Source organism: Miniopterus schreibersii (assembly GCF_964146895.1).
Source record: "Miniopterus schreibersii genome assembly, chromosome: 8".
NCBI classification, from domain to species: Eukaryota; Metazoa; Chordata; class Mammalia; order Chiroptera; family Miniopteridae; genus Miniopterus; species Miniopterus schreibersii.
In genome coordinates this window covers 41726467-41752255 of record NC_138109.1, presented here as the reverse complement: position 1 = coordinate 41752255, position 25789 = coordinate 41726467, and the positions used below count along the sequence as shown (strand labels likewise).

General features: G+C 37.4%; 1 protein-coding gene across 2 annotated transcripts in view; it reads right to left on the bottom strand.

The window, feature by feature from the left end:
• SGIP1 (SH3GL interacting endocytic adaptor 1) overlaps positions 1-25789 on the bottom strand; it is a 169307-nt gene that overhangs the window by 93359 nt on the left and 50159 nt on the right. The gene's annotated exons all lie outside the window — the stretch shown is intronic.

Here is a 25789-nt window from a genome sequence, read left to right as displayed (position 1 = left end):
TAGAAGAATAGCAATTTCCAGGTAAGATGTATTCTTGAGACCTGGATAATTCCAAGACACAGATTATGCAAAACACACCAAGAGAGCTACACTGACCTGACACATCTTTGTATCCCATATCCCCATCTTCTCTTTTTCTATTTCCTCAATTCTGGGCTAGACTGGATTAGTATTAGCCATTCTTTGAATCTAACCCAATATCTGTAGTCCAGTATCTTTCTTCCTTATGTGGTCCTCAACTCTGGTTGAAATGCTTTTCCTATTCTGTTGATATTTAGAACTTTAATTCATCCTTTAAAGCCTCGCCAAATGTCACCTCCTCGGCGAGGATGTCTCAGTCCTAATGGTGTAAGATGACTATTCTGTGCTTCCCCCAGATGTTGCTCTTAGATGTACTGGAATATACCAAACTGTTCCACTTAATAGTTCCTGTGTCAGTTTCCCTGATAGGCTGTCAGCCTTTCTATGACAGAGGCCAAGGTTTCTATATTTGTATGTCCTTTACACCTAGCACAAATACCAATAACATTTATTGATTTAAAATATCTGCCAGGAAGCATCATGCAGGCAGTGCTGGGGTAAGAAGGCTCTTTACTTCCATCCTGGATAAACAAGCCCAGTCTTGGTTTTTCCATTCTTACCTTGTCAGGGCTTTGTTCAAGATTCGCATTTCCTGCATGTTCCATAGTTACATCTGTGACTTGTGTTTCTTATGTTAGTATTACTCAAACATGCTAAATGCCTATATATTCAAACCCTTAAATTTTTTTCTGGTGGTTTGGAAAGTCTTCTTTGAAAAGTCACTGCCTTTCAGGATTTGCTTGGCACTACCAGGTGGAACAAAGGGAAAAACATTGACAGAATAAGTGATTTGATGACACCTTCTTCTAAAACATGTGAGTCAGCCCAAACTGCTCAGATTATCTGAGTCACTCAGTATTTTGTTTTTAGGGTACTATTCAAATATAATCTCCAAAATGCCCCTGGTTCAGTCTAACTTTGCACTTTCATAGTCATTTCATATAAAACGTTTAGGCCTTTAAAACATCAATGTTTTTTAAAACAAAACAAAATTCCCACATAAAGTATTCTTCGTTTTTCTCCACAGGAGGGGTTTATAGGTAAAGTTATCGACATTTAAAAAGCTACTCACCCACAGTATTTAGGAACACCTTCCCCCATTCATTTTTAACTTTGATTGTTAAAAACTTTCTTCCTTCTCACCTCTAATTGCCTATCTCCTTACAGGGAAAAAATATCAGTTACAATCATCATTTCCTCCTTTAATTTTCCTTGGGTTTCTGAGTCTCTTAAATTGGCTTCTCCATGCTTCTAATCTAGCTTTGGGTTAACAATGAATGCTATATTGATTATAATACACACACACACACACACACACACACACACACACCAATCACTACTGGTTTTTATCGGATAAAACAAATGCTATTTTTATCATTTTATGTTTTCAAATCATTTTATTTTCTGTAACTTTATTGTGATTAAGAAATAGCATGCCCTACCAAGTAGATCAGAAAATACATGCAAATTCCAGTAATTCTTGTATTAAATTAGTAACAGAGCAGGCAATAGTAGTTTTCCATAGACTGTCCTGTTTTTTACCACCAGTTTGGACAATAGCCAATATGAACTAGGTCATGAACATCACGAACTGTCCATTTTCCAGTGAAAAGTACACTAGATCAGGATTTAGGAGACATAGAGTCCACTCCCAGGACCACTTCTATTTGTGTAGCTGAATACAAGTTACATTCTTTTTGGATGTTGATCTCTCTAATCTATACAAATCAGGCAATACTAATAAAGGATAAAAGAATTTGCACATGTTCACAGAATGCTATGCTAATCTGTAGCTTTAGTTTCATTGAAAGTCATGTTTTCCATACATAGAATACAGCTATACATGGAATGTATATAGGAATGCACCAAAGAAGTGACATTCCAGAAAATCAAAACAAATCCAATCGGTGAATAAAAAATAAATAAAAATCACTGAAAACTTCTTCCCTTTTACAAAGTGGAAAAGATTTGGGAAGTTTAGGAAAGTATGAGGAGAACTCTGAAAGGCTAAAGCAAACAAAATTATAATATGTAAAAGTGATTCATATCTTAGCAGCTCTTTGAGAAGATGCAGGAAGAAACAATTATACCATCTGTGTTAAAAGTGAATGGGCCAGAGGGAAGGTGGAGGTGAGGGCTGGGTGGAGGTGGGCAAGGGGGGTGGTGGAAATGGGAACCTCTGTAATAGTGTAAATAATTAAGAAATAGTGAATGGAGAGGTGAGGGCTTGTGTTTTGAGAGTTTATTTTAAAAATTCAAAGAAATTCTTTGAAGAAAATGATGGTCAAAGACCTCACAGACAACAAGTTTTAGACACTGTATATGATCATTTGATAAGCTTAAAAAACACTATATCTAATTAGTCTTCATTTATGACTCCAGAACTCCATGAAAAATTTAAAGTCATTTTCTACAGTGTAGTTTTTTCTGGGCTGGGTCATGATTTTTTGTCAACTATTCTTTACTAAAAGTGGGAGAGGAAAATAGTGTTTTTGAGACATGAAGTGACTTTTCCCTTGCCAATATCAAAAGAAAGCATTCTAAAGGGAAAAAGTATACTGTTTTGGTGATCGGGACTAGAAGGGTTCTCTCCCAAGCTGTGGAGCTGAGAACATCTTCCTGTGTGCATCCAGAACTGCCTTCTTAGATAAGCCACATAGCAAGTCTGGCCTCTAGTTTCTCGCCACTTAATTTAGATTCTTTTAGTTTCCTTTGGTATTATGGGATAAGCTAGTCAAGTCTGGGAACAACAACAAAATTAAAAATGGACTGATTTTTAAGAGGGTAGGAAAGTTTATTTCAAAATAGGCAGTCCTGGATATGACATTGTAAGATGATGAGATAAAGCAACAAATGTAGCAACTGACAACTGCGATGTCACACACACACACACACACACACACACACACACACACACTACAAAGAAATATCATTGTTGCAATACTACTAGCTACCATTACTGAGGCTCTACTTATTGGTCAGGAATTGGTTGCTTTGTATATGTTGTCTCGTTTAATTCTCTTACAAACCTTGTAGAAAAGTAGAAGGTGCTTTCATCTCAAGTGATGAGCTTAAGGTTTTGCCTAAGTTAGATTTTATTATCATTATCTCCAGGGAGGAAACTGGAGGTTCCTCTTCCACTACTGCTCCCCCATGGGGCATGAGGAGTAACTGGTGCTAGGTAGTTCACAAGGGTAGTAATTGGCAGGCCACATTTCAAAGTCCCTCTGCCTGATTCCAGAGTCCATGCCCTTCATGTCTTTGGAATATCTTTTTGTTAGTCATCACAATTCATTTTGCCCTCTTATTAAAAACAAACAACACACACACACACACACACACACACACAGACTTGGTGTTTGTTTTTAATTGAGAAGACACTTTTAGGAAAATTAGGCTGCAGATTTCTTAAAAACAAAGACTGTATTTTGCATATTTAAATTGTTTTATGCTGCCCAGCAAATATAAGGAGACCCAATAAATGTTTGCTAAAAGAATTATTTCTGTAATATATATAAATTTTCAGTTTGTGTCTTCATCAGCTTGGAAGGTTACTCAAAGGTGAATCACATGTAATGGAATTACTTATTTTCTGCAAGAACGCAGGCCAAACATTTAGTCTCAGTAATAAAAAACAGGCAAATTTAATTGTCCTGGGCATAATGAGCATACTGACAGCAACTCTAGAATAGTAATATCCATTCATTATGATGTTCAATGTATTTCTGTCAGGAAAGATCAAGATGCTTTGCCTATCGGCTCTTCCTCTAAGTTTTAAATATAGGTACTTTAATCCAATTCAGATTCTTTGTTATATAAGATCTTACAGAAAGATTTAAGACCAGTTAAGATGGAGGCGAGTCCCTCCCATGATTTTTTAATGATATTTATGATTTCTAGTGCTTAGACTACTGCCTAAGGTATGGGAGATGCTTAATAAAGATAAGTACCGGGAAATAGGAAAAGCTGAGTTCAGTGTTTAGCTGTAGCTGGAACATGGCAGTCACTTAACGAATGTTTATTGGTTGCTCTACATATTTGCAATTCTAACCAAAATAGTTTAAAACTGGTGGGTGTGTGCTCTTTGGTCTGAATGCTTTACCTTCACTTTTATGTGACTCAAAGGAAATAAAGGGGATCACTGTACTTAGCAAGAACAAAGCCTCTTTACAAGATGGTACCCCAACATTCTGTGCTAAGCCCATTGGGAGAAATGTGCATCTTAGTGATACTCCACTAGTACTAAATTGCACAAGGGTCTGATATGGATAACACTTTGAAGTTCACATTTGACATATGGGAGTCATGTTAGTGCACTAAAACAGAGATGGCTAGAAGGCAGTTATGACCTTTAAGGCCTAAAATAATAATGACTTTTTAAGAAAATAAATATTTAACCTTTTGGTGACATGGAAGAAACTATTAAAGAGAAGATGGCCATGAAACAGGTTTGCCACAAAAAGAACTTAGTGTTTGCTATGCCAGTGTTAATGTAACAAAGGAGCTGGATGGAATTAGGGAATTTTAATCAGGCAAAAAGCTCCTATTAAACTTTAAGTATAGTAGCAAGATCCATGGGAAGCATATGTAGTTGTAAGAAAGAAACAGCTTGAGCTCCGAAGGACAGGTTCAAATCTCGTCAGCACCTCCTGGGGCAAGTTACTTAACCTCTCCGTATCTCAGCTTTCTCAGCTATGTATCATAAAAGGTTTTGCAAAGTTTAAGTCACACCTAAAATATATTATGCATCACTTTATACAGATTTCTTTTGCTTTTCTTGCAGTTTGATTTATAGAGCAACTAGAAATCAACTATTTTAACTAATTACATAAGAGGAACTCATCGCCTAGTATCAGCAGTTATAGCATCTCCATACTTCTATTCAATTAGAAATAAAAATACAACATCAAAATTAGAAAATAGTCACATTTTCAAAATCTCAAACTTTTCTTGATTACAGCTATAGCAATAACAAAACCAAATTTGGTTTCAATAAATGTAATTTACTAACTTCTATCGTAAAAGATAGTAGGGATTAAAAGACTCACAGTAAGAAATACAACTATCTCCTGTAGCAGAAAAAAATTACAAGTCTATTACAAACTTTAATCAGCTGATCTTCCCAGCATGATGTGAAGGTAAACCAGTGCTACTTCTGTTTGGGTTAGTGGTATATAGAATTTGGAGCTTCCAGCTCCCATTCCTGTGGGAAGACACATCGCCTTGCTTGGAGAACACTTCAGACACTAGTGAAATTAATCTGATCTGTTCCATGAGAACGTTGTTCTGTAAAGTGGTTTCACTCCTATTCTTTCTCTCTCTGTCATTCTCTCCCCCCACACTGACTGATTCTCTTCTCACCTTCCACCTCCAGACCCTCCTCAGACTGTCAGTGACATGCAGACAGAACTAAAGTTAACGATCCTGCTCAGATGGTCGCTGGTTTCAGACACAAACAGAAATATTCAAATGAATCTTAATTCACCAAATCTCATTTTCAAAACATTCCATTTTCAAATAAATCTAAAAAAAAGCAAACTGGACTATAGCGTAAGTGCTTTTCATATGCCCTTGCCTTTTTATATATCGTCCATAGAGAAAGGAGCAAGTCCTTTGGTAAAATTTCTAAATTGTCACTACATGTACCTTTAGTGCTGTCAGTTATATTCTTCAAAGGTGAATTAAATGAGAAAGCTGGAGCATGTCCAACATAGGATTGTTTGGGTTTAATTTTAACCTAACTACATGGAAGCAGAGAGGTGGACGGGGGAAAGGGGATTTGTATGGTGCTGCTGACCCAACACACCACAGGCTATTAGCTTTATTTAGTAAGAATCCATGAAATCTACTTCCAGTGGAAATGGTTAAAGTTAAAAATACATAGACATGGAGTTATTTTTTTAAAAAATCAGTTATCAGATAAACATACACAAAAACAAGGTTTAAAAGGGAATACAGAATTTAGCTCTGGGTTTTTTTGAGAGGCCTTAAAGGTCTGTGGGCTGCATGTGGATTGATACTGTTTGCAAAATTTATAGTAATAATAATGGTCATCCATCTATTTATTCACCCACCTCCATCCATCTATCCTTCCATCTGTCTACCCACCTATTCACCCACCATCTATCCTTTGGCTATAAATTCCAATAAGTATCAAAGTTTATTGTCATGAAATTACTCTTGCTAGATAATACAAATCTATCAAGTTGCAATGAAAATCTGCTCTTCTTCAGTCTGCTCTCATTGGAGGTAGAAAATATCAAGTCAACCCTCATGGAAAGAGCCATTGGTAGGTTTGCAGATTTACCACAAACCAGATTTACCATAAGCCATCCCCTCAGGTATCTTCTTAGGCTAAATGGTCATATAATAATTTGACCATTTATTCCCTTTATTTATAGATCTTATATTTCAAACATTGTGTGTGTGTGTGTGTGTGTGTGTGTGTATGGGGGGGGAGAGAGAGAGAGAGAGAGAGAGGAAGAAACACAAACTACCCTGTAGTGCTCTACTATACCGAGTAGTTTTAGGTTTGAGTATGGTTTTGTTTCTACTTCTATGCTGAATATATCTCATGACTTTCTAAATGTCAGGAAAAGTGCCATGAACCCCTATTTGGCTAAATAGCATTACCTCAACAATCTGAATCACATTTCCAGCAACACTAATATCTTTTAAAGCTGAAATTTGGCTTAGCATTTTAATTAAACTTTCTAAGTACTCTACAAATACTTTTCAATTTATGAAACTGTAACCTGAAAGGGAGAATAAAAGTAAAAGGTGACTTTAATAATGATAAAAAAGAACAACACAGAAAAAGTCACTTGAAATGGGGTCTTAGATACACCAAAATCTAAATGCTGAGTGTGATCAAGCTAATTATGGGGCACTTTCCACAAATGTATTTTGTTCTTCCTGGAAGTCACATTTACAAGAAAAATTGGATGCTTAATTCAATAGTTTGCTAGCACCCTAGTCAGGCTGCCCCAGATATTTCCCCTCTGAAACTCTTCTGAAAACTGAGGTTAGCTCTAGCTCCTTTTTTGGAGCCACCTGAACACATACACACACCTTGTTCACCTGTCATTTGGTTTAAGGAGAGCCCCTCTCAGTGATTTCAACAGAATTCAGTCTGCTCTGACGTTACCAGAAGATAGGACTCCTTACTTTGTGTGACTTAGGACGTGGTCTACCATATTTCTCTAGTTTTATGTCACTATTACTCTTTAAACATTCTGCTTTGTAACACAACAAAAATTCTCCTCATTCCCTAAACAAGCATGCATGTTTGTCGTCTATGTATTAGTTTCCTGACAGAGCTTATCAAATTTTGCCTCATATTACAATTTTTATTTCTTGTTTCTTGTAGATTTTAAGAGGCTTGAGGACAGGACCAACTTATTCATCTTGTGCCCCATCTATGAATTGAATTCAGTGCCTTGCACACAGCAGATAGTCAGTTAACATTCACTGACTTGAGAAAAAGGTTCCAAGTCAAGCAAAGGTGCATGTGTCAAAAATGACCTTCTCCATCCTTGTTTGTATTAATGACCAAACCAGAAGCTTTCAAGTTAAGACTTGTTCCATCACTGAGAAAAGAACATCCATTAAATACTTGCTAATCTTCACTTCTATAAGAGCATGCATCATAAGTACATAGCAAAAGATAGCAAAGTAAATGAAGACGTAGAAGAAACAGTGAAAGAAAGTACCACATGTGCATCAACAGGAGTGTGCACAAGTAAGTTGTACTAACATTGCGTATGCAACACAGAAGAGATCTCAGACTCCCTCATTGCCTGCTCCCTCTTGTCTTAAAGACAGAGATAACAAACTTATTCATCTTTCCAGACCAGAAGGGCAGGAACCAATGAGAACAGGTCAAAGAGGGAAAGTTAAACATAGGTAGTAATTACAGCTGTCAGAGAGGAAATGAGACATCATACTCTACAGAAAATGGGGGCTTTTATCTTCCAGGGACCAGCACAATGCGTAACAACAGTGCCTGATAGCTTTATTGAATTACAGCATAGGGCATTAATCGGTTATCTAAACAATAACAGACACAAAAAACCCTTTCTAATTTGTTTTAAGTACTTATAAAAATGTTACTTTCACTATAAAAATGGGTTAAATTGTGTTTGATGTTCTTTGCTTAAGAACTATAAGAATATTGATATGTATATGTATTAATATGCATTCATATATAACTATAATAAACAAACATATATTGAAACCTCACTTTCTATATTTTTAAAGTCTAATATATATTACAGTTTATATATATTTATATTCAAAATTATAACTTTTTTTCTCAAAAAATTAAATTCTGTGGAATAAGACAAGCTAGACTTAAGCTAGCATCTATTCAATGCCTGCTATGGACTTTTCATGCATTATTTCATTGAGACTCACAGCAGCACACTGTGATGTGGGTATACTCATCTCCACTTTACAGATGAGGAAGGCCTCTCAGAGAAAGTCCATGATTTGCCAGCACAGAACAGACAGTGAGTGATGGGTCAGGAGTCATATTCGCATTTGTTGGAATCCAAGGCCTGTGCCCTTGACCTATATGTGCTGAGTGGTGCACTCAGCGCCCTGACAATGTACTTGCTGACTCCCTCACGAGATCTCCAGTTGATTCTGCTCATGGTTCCCTGGTCTCCTTTCCCAGCACTTCTGGGAATATCTGCTCTATATGGCTACTCCATTATCTTGCTAGCATTATTATAGAAAAAAGATGTTTAAATTTAGGAAAATAAAAAGCAAAAGCAAGAACTAAATCAGGGATTGGTTTGTAGGAATGAAGTATTTTCTTTGCTACCAAGTCCTAACCTGTTGAGTATGTTTCACCTCTGAAGGAACTGAAGAGATTGATCAGGTATCTTTGTGACAGGGTGTCCCTTAGTAGAGGGGGTGCATCCCTCTAGGTCTTTCAGGGCTCCCCTATGATAGAACAGACTCAGCCACACAACCAGAAGGAAAGGGAAAAGACACCATTTCTATCTCTGAATACCAGTTTTAATTTTAGCAATAGTGACAGTGTTCACCTTCTTTACTTCAAATACACTCAGCCATCAGTTGCCAGCAAAACCCACCCCATCACTATGGTGCACCCTGTACCACTCAGCTGTACCTAATGGGAGGCCTTGCTCGAAACAGTCAGCTTGCTGTTTCATATCTACTTAAGAGTACTCTTCAGTATTGATCAGGTTTTCTTTATAAGTAGTGCATATCAAGGATGCTAGGCTACCTAGCCACTGTAGTGTGATAAAACTTCAAGACTTAGTCCCTCATCCTAAAGGAACTTGTCATTTGAGATAACCAAACAGTACTTTATTTATGGAATATGAGAGAATGATGGGGAAAGTTCATTGTTAGAAGAGTATTATAAACTCAAGCATATTTCATAAAATAAAAGACTGCTTGAATTCTGTTGAGAAATAAATGTAGTAAAAACCTCATTACAAGATAGTACAGTTCACAGAAACAATACATGGCTCCAATCCTGTTTTCATCAGGGCATGTGTTTTAGAATTCCAGGAAAAACATACTCACGAAAATGGTCTCTCTAGCTATAACAAATACGGTCTTTTACTATGTAGCAGTGCCTTTTCATTTTGGCCACCGACTCCATTGAAAATCTAATAAAAGCTATGGATCCTCTCCCCATAAAATATTGACACTCACATATATCTACCAGCCCCTGTGCACTGTCTAAATGTATCACGGACCCCAAGTTAAGTCCCTTTCTCTGTACGAACTCAATTATTTTTTTTGGCATTAATGTGTAACAATAGTGTATAATGATCTTGATAAGAGGCAACCCACTCATGCCGGGCATTATGGTGAATGTTCACCAGAAATTAAATGAGTTCCTTAACACCTCAGAAGGAATCAGAGCTTGAGTCAAGCTTAGAATTCAGTGTCTGTCCCTGGACCCATGATGATGGATGCTCTAAATTACAGTCAATCAGCCAAGTCCTCCGCCATGTCCCACTCATGGAACCTCCCTATTTTTCTTCTGGCTGGTCTAGTCATCCATCTGTTTCAATTACAAACAGCCAGTGTTGTGCTGGAACTGCAGCTTTTAAAACTGAGTAGAGGAGGAAAAAAAACCACCCTAGTTATTTCAGAAGCAGAAATAGAAAACTAAGGAGCTTGGTCACTAGCAATGATAATGCAAGACAAAATAACAGTAATTCCTATGTGCGCTAATCACAATGTTAGGCCCTCTCACATATTTCATCTCATTTAATCCATAAATCAATCCTGCTGGGTAGCTACCATACACCCACTTTTTACATTTAGGTAGCTAAAGGATCTAAGAGATTATATAACTCATATAAGACCCTATGGTTAATAAATTGCACTAATACTTAAATATATTTGTGTCTCACTCTAAGTCTAATATTTTCCTACTATATAATGCTTTTTAATATACTTAGTAAAAAACCTGAGATCTAACTCCATGCTTCCAGTATCTTGCAATTATCTATGTCTGAGAGACCTCAAAATTTCTCAGATACAAATAGGCATGGAGGGAAAATATGACCTACACCTCCTAGAATACTCAGGTGAATTCCAATACTAAGGTCACATGGTTTTGGCTGAGCTACAAAGCAACTGAAACCTTACCTGGAGGACTTGGCCTCCATCTGAGAGCATTCAGACTCAAACATTAGTCCCCCTTGTCCACAGGAAATAGGTTTCAAGCCCATCCCTACCTAGTGGATGCCTGAAACTGTGGAGAGTACTGAATCCTATATATGCTGTTTTTTCTTGTATATACATACCTATGATAACATTCAATTTATAAATTAGGCACTATAAGAGATTAACAACTATAATTAACAATAAAAAGGAACAATTATAACAATATACTGTAGTAAAAGTTATGTGAATGTGGTCTCTCCCTCTCTCTGATAACTGATGTGATAACCCAGACGGCTACTAAGTGACTAGTGGGTGGGTAGGGGTAGCATATACAGCGTCCATATGCTGGACAAAGTAAGCGAGGGAGCGGGACAGCGCGAGATTTCATCACTCTACTCAGAATGGTGCAAAATTTAAAACTTGGGTATTGTTTATTTCTGAAATTTTCCACTTAATCTTTTTGGACGACAGTTGACTGGGAGTAACTTGAAACCGTGGAAAGTGAAATTGAATACAAGGGGGGACTACTGCACTGCCTTTTCTCTCAAGACATGGTTAACTGAACCTCAGAGACAATCAGTGGTATTAGGCGGTAATGATGAAACTCCATATCCTCTTTCCATTCACTCTCAGACACAAATTAGCCTTCATCTGTATTTCTTTCTAGATCAAAAGTAAAAGCCTTTATGAACTGTCATGGCAGGAATATCAGCCTGTTTGGGGGTATAAAGGGGTCATGAGTCATTGTTTTGTTACATTTGTTAAGAGCTCTGGGACACACCAGGTAACACAGTAGTTTTGTGACAATCTAGACTGAGTGCCTTTCCCCACATCCCATTAAAACATAGTCCCGTAGACTGACCATGGCACCAGTCTCCTTAAATTTCTAAAAGTATCTCCATAAAAAGTATCCAGGTTGAAAACAAGGCCACATTACAATTCTTTAGAGGTGTAACATCTCTTTAGCGTTCTTTGACAGCTTCCCATTTCTACATCTCCTTTCATTTCTCTACCTCTTAGGAAAGGTAACTAAAATGAAGTAAGCAGCCTATATGGGGCCTGTGTGTCCAGGAAGCCCTGCCCATGGGGCTCCACCTGGGGAACCACTGCCAAAGAGCAATTGTGTAGTCAGATAAGAAAGCCTTTAGTGTCTACCTAGATGATGTCTTCCAAAGTCATGCTCAAAACTGACTCTGGTTTCTCCCTTGGTAACTGCCTCATGTAACCAACCTGAAAACTTCTGGCAAATGCTTACTGAGCACCTACTATACGTTGAACATTATTCTAGACATTGGACTACAGAGATAAATAAGGTAGAGCTCCTGCCTTTGAGGAGTACTGCTGAGTTGGAAAGACAGATTTATAAAAGTAAATTTAAAATACAGCATGATATTTGTGTATACTTATGTGCAGTAGTTAGAGTCTGTGAGAAAAGAGAGGAAAGGCACCCACCCCAACCTGGGGGGGGAGGGAACTCAAGGAAAAGTCCCATCTGACATGCATAATATGAGTCATGCAATTATGAGTAAGAGTCTAGTGGGAACAGAAATGTGGGCTGAGCATTCTAGACAGAGAAACCCACACAAACATAGGCACAGAAGGGTGAAATAGATGACATGAACAACTAAAAGCAATTTGCTATTTGTTACTAAAACTAAGTAAGAAGACAGTGACAGGAGATGCGACTGAAAAGGTTGGCAAGGATCAGGTCATGGGGGGCCCTTTATGCCAGACCAAGTAACTAAAACTTCATTCCTTAGGCTATTAGGAAGAAAATGTAGGTTTTTAGCAAAGCATTTATATGCATTTTTAGATTTGTATGCAGCAGGGAAGATGGAGTGAGAAGCGAAGGCTAAGCAGGGAGACCCAGTTTAGAGACCATTGCAACAATCTTGTCTAGAGATATGATGGGGGCCTGAAACTGGGCAGTGTTATGGGAATGAAAACAAAAAGAGTGGATTAAGGAATTATTTAGGTGATAACAGGAAAAATTGAGTGACTGACTGGATGTTGGATTGAGAGGTGGGAAGAACCCAAGATGACTCATAGATAGAAATAAGAGGCTAAAGGTTGATGAGGGAAGACTCAAATGACTCAGATTATGCAACCAGTTAACCATGGCTGACTGAACTCGGTAATTCACACTTAGTTACACAGTAGTGATGACTTGTGAATTAGATATTCACCACAATCACACATTTTGATCCTCCGAGCTGCCCTTTGGTGGGAAAAGCACTGTTTTGTCACAGATGGGGAAATGGGCTCAGGGAAAATGAAATGGACTTGGTCAAGATCATACAACCAAGCAGTGGTAGAGCAGTCACTGATTCAGGTTTAAGCCAGAAACAGAAAATTGTCTTTTTAAGTTGTACTGTGTAAAATTGTTCATATTTGACCATTTTGGCTATTCTGGTCATTTCTTTTGGTTCGACCTAACACTATGCTGCGTTCTTCAGTGGGTGAATTCCACTGTCTGAGGCCTCGGTGACAGAAATGGGGGCTTTTTCTTCATTTAGCATGGCAGAACCTTTCCGTTTCTGGATCCTAGCAGTTTTCCTGCACAGACTATTCTGCTGTACTGACATGAAATTCAGAGCCCTGGGAATAAAGCCAAGGAGCAGGCGTTATAGTGCTAGTAACTTCTTTGATCTGCAGCGGCTTCTTTCCCAGCACTTGCCCATCTTTCACATCTCATCATATTTGGCTTACCTCGGAGATAGCTTTCCAGGGACAGATTCCAGCTATCTCACCAGGCTCTCATGAAGCCAGGTAAGGTATTACATGCAAAGAGGACATGCAGAGTGTTGGCCCACATGGTGCTGCGCTGCTATTCTCTTGCAGTCGTGCAATAAAGGGAGGGGGACATCCTTGGCTCCTTTCCAGTTCTCCTGCATTCGCCACAGCAGCACACTCCAGCACTCACCTGAGGCTGAAGCAGCTGCTGTCCACTGTGTCTAGCTGCAGAAAATTTAAAAAAATACTCCACAGCCACTTTTCTTATTAAGATATTGGGAGAGCTGGAAAGTAATTACTTAGATATAGGTGGATCGGAGATAATAATCTTGCTCTCTTTTTCTATTTCATTTTTCCTTCCTTTCTAGAGCCTACCTTGAAGATTTTGCCTAATAAGGTTTTCCTACCCTGAAAATTTATATTGAGTTTTTAATAAAAGGTCTCTCAGTATGTTTCACAGCTCGAGGACAGTGTGGTTTGTGTGACTGCTGCTTCCTTTGCATGCACACCTGTACACTGAAAATGCTCTATCAGAAACCATACAAGTGAATATTCTAATTCCAGCCCTTTAGTTTCAGTTTTAAAAGTCTCTTTATTATGTCTTCAACCATTGCAAAAGAGTTAGTTGCTCATTTTAAAAATGGAAATTTAACTTTTGTGGGCCACCAAGCATAGTCTATGAATACATTCACTTAGAAATGGGATTTAATATATAAACCCTACATAGGTTGTGATTTTGCATATAAATCCTATTATATTCCTATATTAGTGAATAAAAATCTTTACTTGTAAAGCACCATGAAAAAACTTAAGATGTTTTCATAAATAGCCTGGAAAACCTTTAATACCTTCTCGAAGATTGAACACTCTATTCCCACCTCATTTTCCGAGACAAACCATTATCAAATAACATTAGCTTAACATCATGTATTTTAGGACTCATTCATTTAGGCTTCACCTACAATTGAATATAAGGTGAATTTTCTCATATCTTCCTTCTAACATACATTTGTGAAAGAGGAAAAGGCAAGTAACACACAAATGCAACTGTTTTCCACAGGAAATAACTGTAGCTCGTTATTTTATTTCAGAAAGGCCGGTTTTAATTGAGGGTGTAATTTTGTTCACACTTCTAAAAATTTATGTAAATTTTTTTAAGTTCTAGGAAATTTCTGGTGTTATCACAAGCAAAATATTCAAATGAATTACAAGAAAAGAACCTCTTTTTACATATTCATGCTACTTTCGGTTCTATACTTTGGCCATTTGGGTTTGTTAGTTGTGCTGAGTCTAAACATATGACTTTTCAGTTGACTGTGGAATTTCAAAATTCAGGAAAAACAATGCTAATTTACCTAGACTGACGGGAAAGACTGGAAGACCTTCATGCTGATGTGTTGCATCTGGAGGGCTTTGGCTGTTTTTACACTATTTCATTTCTTCTCCATAACAATCATGACAGGGAGGCAAACTGTATGACTATTCTCTGGAAGAAGAGCTGGGGTTCATAAAGCCCATGTCAGAGATTCCAGCCATGGTCACACACATAGGTCACACAGGGAGTTTTTAAAATGTTTATATTCCCAGTCCTTGCTCCAGTGCTCAGAAGTCTAGGGTTGAGGCCAAGGAAATTATACATTAAAAAATTTCCCAGGTGATTCTGATGTAGCTAGTCCATAGCGCAGTATCTGGGAAGCTCAGGTCACATGAGCAAAATCTAAAAGCCCTAAAACCCTATGGCAAGTTTTCTTCTACGACCCCAGCTTTGAGCCCTTCAGGTCTATTTGGACTTTCACGTCCCTCTAGTAGAAGCTCCCTGAGGTCTGCGATGCTGTGATTCCAGTTTCTCCGGACCTCTGATTTTCAGTTCAATCAAGTCTCCTCTATGTTCACCTGACCCCAGGAGCTCCTTGGCCTGTTTGTAGAGGAATTACACAGACATGCTTGGAACATAGCATCCAGAAGGTGGCATTTACAGAGAAAGAGAATGTTTCTGCACTAATCAGAAACACTGTTTTATCAATCTGTTATTTCAAGGCTTTCTACATCAGTATGGATGTTGAACTAGATCAGTATTCTTCAAACTACAGGTACTCACTGATTAGTGGGTCAGGAAAACAGTTTACTGGGTTTTGACAAGCATTTAAAAAATGAAATAGAGTAGACAATAGAGTGCCTCTCAAAGAGGAAGACTAGGTGTTTTGCTTTGTTTTTTCTTTGTAAAATACTTCAATTTTAATCTATGTATATACATACATGTATATGTCTGAGTCCAATGTAACATGCTTTATTAATGTGGGGGACAGGGTAAAAAATTATTTTGAAAACACTGTACTAGATCTTTTAGCTTCCTTCCAATTGTAGATTTTAGAATTCTATCTACACACAATCAAAAACAAAACAAAAAACAAAACCCTGACAAAAATAGTGAAAAGAGAAATCTGTGTGAGATTTGTTTAAAAAGTATAGAACTTGCTTTTAGCAGTATCTTTTTACTTCTTTTGAGCGGGACTAACATTTGTGCTCCTAAAGGCCAAGCACTCCCTTTGTGTTCATGCTGAGGAAACTCACTGGTAGAGAAAGGTTGGAACACTAAATCAGATTGCCAATGGTAAGAATCTAAGTGAATAAGCTGTTATCATGCAAATAGTGTTTGCTACACACTGTCCCAGGAGGCTAGGTAGTGTTAGAGGAGCTGCAGAAAGTCATACCATCTAAACAATTCCTGCTAAAAAAAAAAACAAAACACCACCAAGGAAATGTCAGTGGTACTAACAATTCATATGATAGCTCAGTTCAGGAAGCATTTAGTGAGGACCAGGCCCTGCTGCCTGGGCTTGGGAAGGCAAAGAGAGAGCTACAAAGAGATCTTGACTCTTGTCACATTGTACTGTATTTAGAGGTACCCCTCCAGTATCCAGGTTTGCTAGGGTGATGGTGGTGGTAGTGGTAAGTTAGTAGAAGTTAGTGATGGGGAGAAGATCTGAGGAGGTGGCATACCAGGCACAGGAGACCAAATAAAGACAGACATGGAGGTAAGAAATGGCATGGTGTGTACAGGAGTCTAAAAGCAATTCAGAGCAACTGGAATATAAAGAAAACCAGAAAATAGGCTGAAAAAAAGTGGTCAATGTCATGACAATTTTTATATCATCTGTTAAATAGTTTTGACTTTATCCTGGAGGCAATGAAAAGCGACGAAAGGGTTTTAAACAGGAATTGATATCATTAGATGTATTATTTGAGAGTAAACTTTGGTGACCATGTGGAGGAAAGATTTGATGGGGGGGGCGGAGGGAAGACTAAAGGCCTGAAGACCAAATGGAAGAGACTTTATAATTATCCAAGTAAGAGGATGCTGCCAATAACAGCTGGAGTGGAAATGAGGGGATAATATCAAAAAGGAAAATTACAAGCTAAAATTACCGTGACCCTATTGAAAGGAGGCAGAGGATAGACTTACAGATTTCTATTTTAAGCAAATATGATAAATAATGGTGCCATGTATTGTGCAGGTGAATAAGTAAGGAAACCAGGAGAATAAGTTTAAGGGGGAGTTGAACTGTTGACCTGTTAATTTTCAGATGCTAGAGGGATATGCATAAGGAAATATCCAGTTGGCATTTGGGTATATCATTCTGAAGCTCAGGGATAAGAGTGTCAGAATATAAGTAGTGCTTGGACCACCATGGTAGATGAGAGCAATCCTGAAATGAGTACCTGTTGATCTTTACAACAACCATATGAGATAGGCCATAGTGCCCTTATTTAAAATAAAAAATTCAAGGCCCAGAGAAGTTAAATAAGGTCCCACAGTAGCGGCAGAGGGGCTATAGGAAGTTGGAAGTCTGACTGCCAATCTTAAACTATGCTATGATGCCTCTTGAGAAGAAAGTCAGGGAAAGAGCTGAACCCTGGGGGATCTTGGTATCTGAAAGGTGGACATAGGAGGAAGAGCTTTTTGCTCTGTCACACTGAAAGACTGTTCATGTTTCTGAAGCCTCATAAAGGAGAATGCTGCAAAGAGAACGTTGCAAGTGTGGCGAAAGCTGCCTGAATTTCTTAATATAACATCTGAAATAAGTTGTGTAGCAACTACTGTACCTTAGGCACTGTACTCTATACAAGATCAAATAACATCAGATAATCCTCACCACTATGAAATATTAGTTATTATTGGCCTTTTACAAAAAAGAAAATTGAAGCTTAGGGGAGTTACAAAGTCACTGGAAAAAAAAAAAAAAAGACAAGATAGATGGTGTTCTAGCTCAAGACTATGAGACTCTATGCACCCATGCACTTTCCACTTTCCATACCTTGTGGCCTTCCAGGTGAGGCACTAGTGAAGGCACTAGATCCAGTCATGCAGAGAATGCTCACTGAGTCTAAACAAGACAAAGCCTTGAGCAAGTTCAAGTTGGTAAAGTTGGTCCATAAAGCTCTTTAAAAAATTACTTTTAATAATGTTTAAATACTTCTCACAGACTTACTCTAAAATGCAATTTCCAATAAGGCCTGAGTATAAATCCAGCCCAGTTATTTGTGTCCTATCAGGGAAAGTGGTGTTCACAGTTATCCCCGAGGGGCAGCAAGACCCTGGAGTAAGTCTTCCTGTTCTGGGTTTCTTACCTATCCCAAGATATTCTCTACACTATTAGCAGAGTGGTTTATCCAAATCTGCAAATCTGATCATGTCATGCCCCTGACTAAAATCCATCAGTTCTTCTCATAAATACATACCCTTCCTTGCCTGGTATACAAGACCATTCATCATGACAATCTCATCTACTCATAGGCTTTATCTCCTGTTTCCCTCCCTGTACCACTCCACAGCCCAGGAATACTCAACTACTTGCATGCTCCCTAAATAACGCAACATTTCAGCCCTTGGCTTCTGAGTACACTCTTTTTTCTGCTTTGAATTCCCTTTCTCACCATGTTCACCCAGCAAAACTACTCGAGCTTCAGGATAAAACGTAATCGTGACCTCCTTTGTAAAAGCTGCATCATCTACATAGAACTGGTGAGTCTTTCAAACATCGGAACTTGTGAACGACTTATTATTATTATTGCCTTATTATTAATGCTCCTATTGCAACTACCTCATGAGTATAACTTTTCATTTTTATGACTTCCATTTATAGGAGAGGGCCTCTCTGCTTGCTCCTCTTTTGCATCTCGTTTCTGGCAGAATGACTGGTAAATAATATATATTTGATAAATATCTGAACAAATTATAGCTATTAAAATCAAAGAAAGATTAAATCTTTAAAACAAGTTTTGGTCTTGATGTGAGTCATAATCACACCGGTTTGTAATGCAACTTTTTAAAAAAATTAAATTTCTATATATTGAAAAGAATCCAAAGGCACAAAGACTGACTGTTAAGCATGCTGTTCATTAGACTGCATGTTAAATGCCACTGAACAAAGGCAAAGCAAAAGCTCACTGAAGCTCTGGGAAAGCTGTTTTAAATACCCATCACAATAGAGGCCAATGTGTCAAATCTTGTGAAGGTTCTATCAGTATTCACGGGACCTTGGATTTAAATATCGCCTGTCCCTCTGGGCTAAAAAGATGGTATCTGGGATGGTTCCTGTGAGGGCTGACAGGAAAAATCCAGACTCTCTTCAGTGTTAAATTGGAGCTCACCAGGTTGAAAACAAATCCCAAGTGTCCAATTCCCTGAAAGACAGGATCAGCCATTTAACTACAGGAAACCCGAGAAGAGGACAATGTCCTCTGAAAGACCTCAGGGTCTCCTTGGTTACAGAAGCCGAAAGTTGTTTTTATATTGCTTTAGTGTTTATTCAGATTGAACACAAATCCCCACACCATAATTTCTTGTACATTTTTCTCACATACTCAAAATCCAGAAGGGCAGCAATTAAATCAGGACAAATATTCTCGTAGTTAAATAAGATAGGGAGAATAGAAGACCACTTCTTTATATTATAAATTCAAACTTGGAAGGAAGAAGACAAATGAGGATTTGGAGAGAAAGCATGGCTTTGTAAAAGGCATCCTGGAGGGGAAGCAGGATGCCAGGATTTTGTTTCAGTTCTGCCTCTGATTTGCTATGAATTTTTAGGCAAGTCACTTAGCCCCTGCAGCCTCAGTCACTTACAGATTTTGACAAGTCACTAAAACTCTGTGAGTCTTTATTTCTTTGGGTATAAAATTAGGCTGAGCATACCTACTTTATGGAATTTCATGAGGAATAAATGAGATAACATGCGCTAAATATGTTCCCCAAAGCCCTAGGGCAGAGGTTTCCAGACCCATTTTTTGTCTAAGTAATCTTTACACAAAATAGAAATACCTAACAGTTTAATTTATTAAGTAGTCAGATACAAATAGCTTGGGTATTCTTTTGTCCTTGACAACTTAGTAGTTATATGGGGGGGGGAGATACACATAAATTGAGGGGAAAAAAATTAACTATTTTATTGTATTTGTAAATAACCACAATTACTTACTAATGGGATGTGTGTGCTTGTTGGGCCCTGCACAGAACACTGCCTCCTTAATTTTCTGTCTCATAGATTTTCATGCTACACTTATTTTTCATCACAGTAACCATCCAGAACCCAGCTTTGCAAAGATATGAATCATCTGAAGGAATGTGGCATGGTCTAAGACTGAAAGTGTGAAGTAATTGAGCTTGTTTGGTGTCTGACAGACATTACTGCTTCCCTTGAAAATTTAAAGTATTCCATGGTAGCCATGGTACCCTGGTGTGCCTTGGCACACAGTTTGGGAACCATGGCCTTAGCACATAGTAGGCATTCAGGAGAGAGCTGAACTATTTGAATTATCTCTTTCAAGTAAATAATTCTATGATTTGTTAGTTTTTACTGCTTATACTAGTCTGGATAGAGTTCATGTAAAGAAAATAAATTTAAATCACCCATTTCCCTTTTTCTTCTAGATTAAAGGCACCATTATCATCAAAACAAGTCACTGGTGTCAGCATCTGTCTTTCAATAATCTTTAATACTGAAGGACGCCAGGATGGATTATTTCAAAAGGGGGCAAATATTTTAAAAAATATACACATGCCTAAGAGAACTTACTTTCCCCTCCAGTTGTGATGTGTTTCTGCTTGAACTATAAAGGAATTAAAATATGTTCACAATTTACCAGCTGCATCTGGCACTACTTTTTAAGGAAGGTTGTATTTAAATACAAAAATACTTAATTTGGGGAATTTTTATTTATGAAAGATAAAAGCATTTCAGTAAGTATATGAATCACACTTACATGAGGTGAAGCTTGAGGAGGAAGTAAAATGGTAATGCATAAAATCCTTGTTATTTGCCATGAACAGGAGATAGAGGACCCTGGAAAATCAATCCTCTAGAAAGATAATTGGCACATAAATGCTGACTCTGGGGCTCCATCTTGTGTCAATGGCAACTTACTGTTAATGGCTATCTGAAGTATTATGTTAAGAAGGATTCTGAGGAAAATTTACGCTCTCTAAAAAATTAAGTGTGGTATTTGTTATAGACTCAGAAACAGAGACTAGCAGCACACATGCCACATGTTTGCCATATATATTAATATATTAATATACAGAACTCTAGAACACTCCCACTTTTAAGGGGAAGAACAGCCAAATCACATTTTGTTTACTCATTTTACTGTTTTATATTAGAAATTCATGTTGTTTCTATTTTTGGAAGCTGTTTTAGTGTCTAGAAATTCTGACCAGAATAAGAGGGGAGCATTTAAAATAAAAATTTTAAAAATTAAAAAAAGAGAAAATAAATAACTATAAATATAAAGCAACTCTCTCAAAATTTAAATAAAGTTCTCAGTCTAATAGAATGTTGGATTAACAGCTTTCTGCTATAGTATAGATGACTCAGGCCAGATGAAGGAGCAAATATATCTTTGGGAACAGTCCTCAAAGTAGAAATATTAGGAAATATTATGAACACAGCCAAGTTAGGTTTGAAAACAGCTGAGCATCATTCTCTCCTATGATTCTGAAGAAATAATTTCCTTATTTGATACTTAATTGCTATAAGATGCAACTGCAATCCTAAAATGCCCATTGAAATGCTTTTATAAAAATCTCTGGAGATAATTATAGATTCACAAGCCTTTGTAAGAAATAACAAAGAGAGACCCTGTGTAGCCTTCAATCAAGTTTCCTATTTCGACAGTAAATTTTGCATGAATGACTACAGTACAATATCACAACCAGGAAATTGGCATTAACAAAATCCACCCAACTATTTAGATTTCACCAGTTTTACATTCACTCATGTGTGCATGTTATATGTGTGTATTTGTTTTTTTAATACAGTTTTATAACATGTAGATTTTTGTGACTGTCACCACTGTCAAGCTATAGCACAGTTCTATTACAAGCATCCTGGCACTAACCCTTTAGTAGCTGCCCCTCCCTCCCTCCCTCCCTCCCTCCCTCCCTCCCTCCCTCCCTCCCTCCCTCCCTCCCTCCCTCCCTCCCTCCCTCTTTCTGGCCTCTGGTAACCACTAATCTCTTTTTCATCTCTATAATTTTGTCATTTCATAATTACAAATGGCTTTTTCAGCATAGCTTAATACCCAAGACCCATACAGTTTGTGTCTCAGTAGTCTGTTCTTTTTGTCACTGTGTAATATTCTAGAATATGGATTCCATAGAACAGTTAAACTATTTACCCTCATTGTAAATTTAATAAGGATGCTGGGAAAGCAGTGAATGGAAATGCCAAAAGTACAAACTCTTTTACATAAAAAACTAACACTGGAACTCAGAGGATTACCAATATAAATTTTATCTTTATCTTTACATATTTTGTGTGGTTGTGGAAGGTATTTGGGGAGGGAGGTATCCTAAGATCCCTTAGCATAGTGAAAATCTGATTAATGAAAGCAGCACACAGTGATGAGAAATAATGTGTTGAAAAATAAAAGCAGGGACTGCTGACTTCATTGTGGCCTATTTCCAGAATGGCAAATACATTTCACTTCCAGTAAAAATTATGAGCTATTATCGGTAGTGACTGGAGGGCAGTGATGAGAATTCACAGGGTGAGTCCAGGCTCAGCAGGAGCAGAACCTAGTTGGTGAAGATCCAAAATCTTGTTACCTCTATGTCAGCTGTTTGTCACCAGCGGTGTTAAAGCTAGAGAAGGCCCACATCACCTGAAAGGTCAATGACCAACACAAAGTATATATAAAAACGATGGTTAGGAAAACAAATCTGGTAAGGGTGGTGTCTCTAGCATTATTCAGGCAAGGAGCTCCCAGTAAGCAGGTGTTATTGGAAAATGTATCCTTATAGTGGGAAAAGACTGTTCAAGCCAGCAACAGCTTCATTACTATCTCCTAATTTCTTTTTATTTCAACTCTACACCCATCAATGAAATAGCTCATTTTGAGAGAGAAAGGCCAAAGGAGCTAAAAGTTTTTCCTTTACTTAATATTTGAGTGTTTAGTAAGTGATAAGCAGGGTGCAATGTATTTTATACACTGTATATTAACCTCATTAATTCTCACACAATCCTGGGAATTTTGGTCCTATTATTATTCCCATTTACAGATGAGGGCTGAGGTTTAGAGAAATTTGATAACCCACTCAAACTAGGGAAAAGAGGCCTTCGTGTCTGTCTCCACTGCCTTTCTTTCCCCAGACCGTTTTCGCCCTCATCACTGCAAGTTAATAAACCGGAATTATGTTTAATAGACAAACTCTCTGGTGAGTCTGGGCTGCATGATAGTTCCCACATTCCTGGAGTTTGCTTACCTCTGGGCACTGGCAAAATCAAAGTGCTTAGATCCCCAAGGTTAAGGACAAGATCTGGAAAGGGAGACTCAAGGGAGTTTTCTGAAGCCACTTAGGTTAGTCCTGAGTCAGCCTTCCTAAGCCACACCCTTCCTTATCACCCTAACAAACCATAACACAGATCTCAGTACAAATGACAGAATTCTGGGGAAAATAATGCTATAAGTATTTTTCTCACACCTACAGAAATTATGTTAATAATAATAGGTCTAAATGATTGGGACAAATTTCCCCATGAGACCTACAAGGAGGGAGAAATAAATAATTTTGAGGACTAAACAGTATTAGAAGTTTACTGGGTACGAACCTTTACATTTAAGAAAAAACAAAACAAAACAAGAAAGATTCTATTTTTTTTTTTCTTTTACATTGTTTTTGCTCCCATTAGATCATCCCACAAATACTCTTTATTCTCACTTCTAGATGTGATATAGAAGTATTTTTAAATTTCTAAATTTATACTCACATTGCACTTTATAACTTTAAGTTATGAAGAAGAAAAACACTTTCTTGTTATTAGGCAACTATAAATAAGATTATTTTATTTCAGCTCTCATAATATTATTAAGAAACAATGTTTATCAGAATATTTGTTCTATTCTTTAATTTAAAAATAGTATTAGATATTCTTTAAAATATCATGGCATCTCAACTTTATTTAGTAGAGGAAACCAAACCATATAAGAGATTTAAAAAAATATTTGGCAAGTAAGAAACAGAACTGGGTCTCAGCTGGGTCTGTTTTTGACCTCAAGTGAAATTCATTTTGCCGATATTCCATTTTCCTGAACGACTAGAAGACAATCTTATATGAGAATCATGTGTTTAATCAGTCACACACAGTGGTAAGTGCTATAAGCCAAGAGACTAAATGAACACATGTGAAAAGTGAACAAAATCGTGGAGCAAGAGAACCTTTCATTCACTGCTGGTGGGAATGCAAAATGATACAGCTAATTTAGAAGCCAGTTTGACAATTTCTTACAAAACTAAACATACTTTTACCACACAGTCTAGCAACTGAGCTCCTGGTATTTACACAAAGGAATTAAAAACTTACATCCACACAAAAACCTGTACATATTCATAATTGCCAAGTCTTGGAAGTAACAAAGATGTCCTTCTCTAGGTGAATGGATAAATAAACTGTGGTACCTCCAGATAAAGAACTATTATTTAGTGCTAAAAAGATATGAACTATCAAGCTATGAAGACATGGAAAAAACTTAAATGCATCTTACTAAGTGAAAGAAGCCAATCTGAAAGGGCTACGTACTGTATGATGCCAAAAATATGACATACCAAAAAAAGGCAAAACTATGGAGACAGTGAGGTTAGTGATAGCCAGGGTTAGGGGGTGGGGCAGATGAATAGGTACACACAGAGGATTTTTAGGGCAGTGAAACTACTCTGTATGATATTACAATAGTGGATACACGTCATTATACATATGTCAAAATCCATAGAATAAAAACAAAATCTATAGCATGCACAATAACAAGAATGAAACATAATGTGAACGACGGACTTTGGGTGATAATGTGCCAGTGTAGGTTCATTAACTATAACAAATGTACCAGTACGTTGGAGGGTGTTGGTAATGGGGAAGGCTATCCATGTGTGGGTGATGGGAGGATATGGAAATTGTGCTGTTCATTCAATTTTGCTATAAACCTAAAACTTCTTTAAAAAATAAAGTCTATTAAACAGAAAAACAAGTGAACAGAACTGGTAAAGGAAGGGACTTTTTCAAAATGGGGGTCCAGGAGAATCTGTCTATCACCCGGACATGGTCCTTCTCACAAGCTTGTGTTGGGCCTAAGAATCATATTCTTGGCCTAAATGAGGAACAATTATCTGAGAGAATTTTACTGTTTAACAATTGGCTCAAGATTCCTTGTAAAGAGGAATCTGGCATTGTTTGGAAAATGGTTGAATAAGATGTTTCAGGCCTTCGGTACCAAATCCAGAATGTGGAGAGAGGTTGCAGGATAGAGAGGTGTCAGAGACCTTTCTTCCCTCCCTGAAGTACTATAGTCAATGCTCAACTTTAGAGAAAAATCAATAAACACAGAAAATTTCAAGTTTACTTGATATTAAAATGTCTCCATTGTCTTAAAAATATTTAGCAAATCTGACATTGCTTACTAATGCAGAAGCATTGATGAGAGTGGATTTTTTGGTTGGAGCAATTTGAAAAGGAAGATGTGGGCCATTGACATTTGGGCTTCAGAAACAGAATGTATTCCTTAGTTTTTTTTAAAAATCAGGTATACAGAACGCATTTAAAACCCGTAATTCAGATGAAAATTCTTTTCTAATGTGTCCTTCAGTTTTATGGAGAACTACTACAAGACTCTTAAACTAACAGATGCTGACAGAACCCAATTATACCTAGGACTACACAATGAAGTTAACATTTGTTTTTAATTTTCAGATTGTGATCACTGCATTTGTTTAGGGTACCAAAAATGGGAAATTTTTTTAAAGAATTACATTTCCCAAAACAAGTAT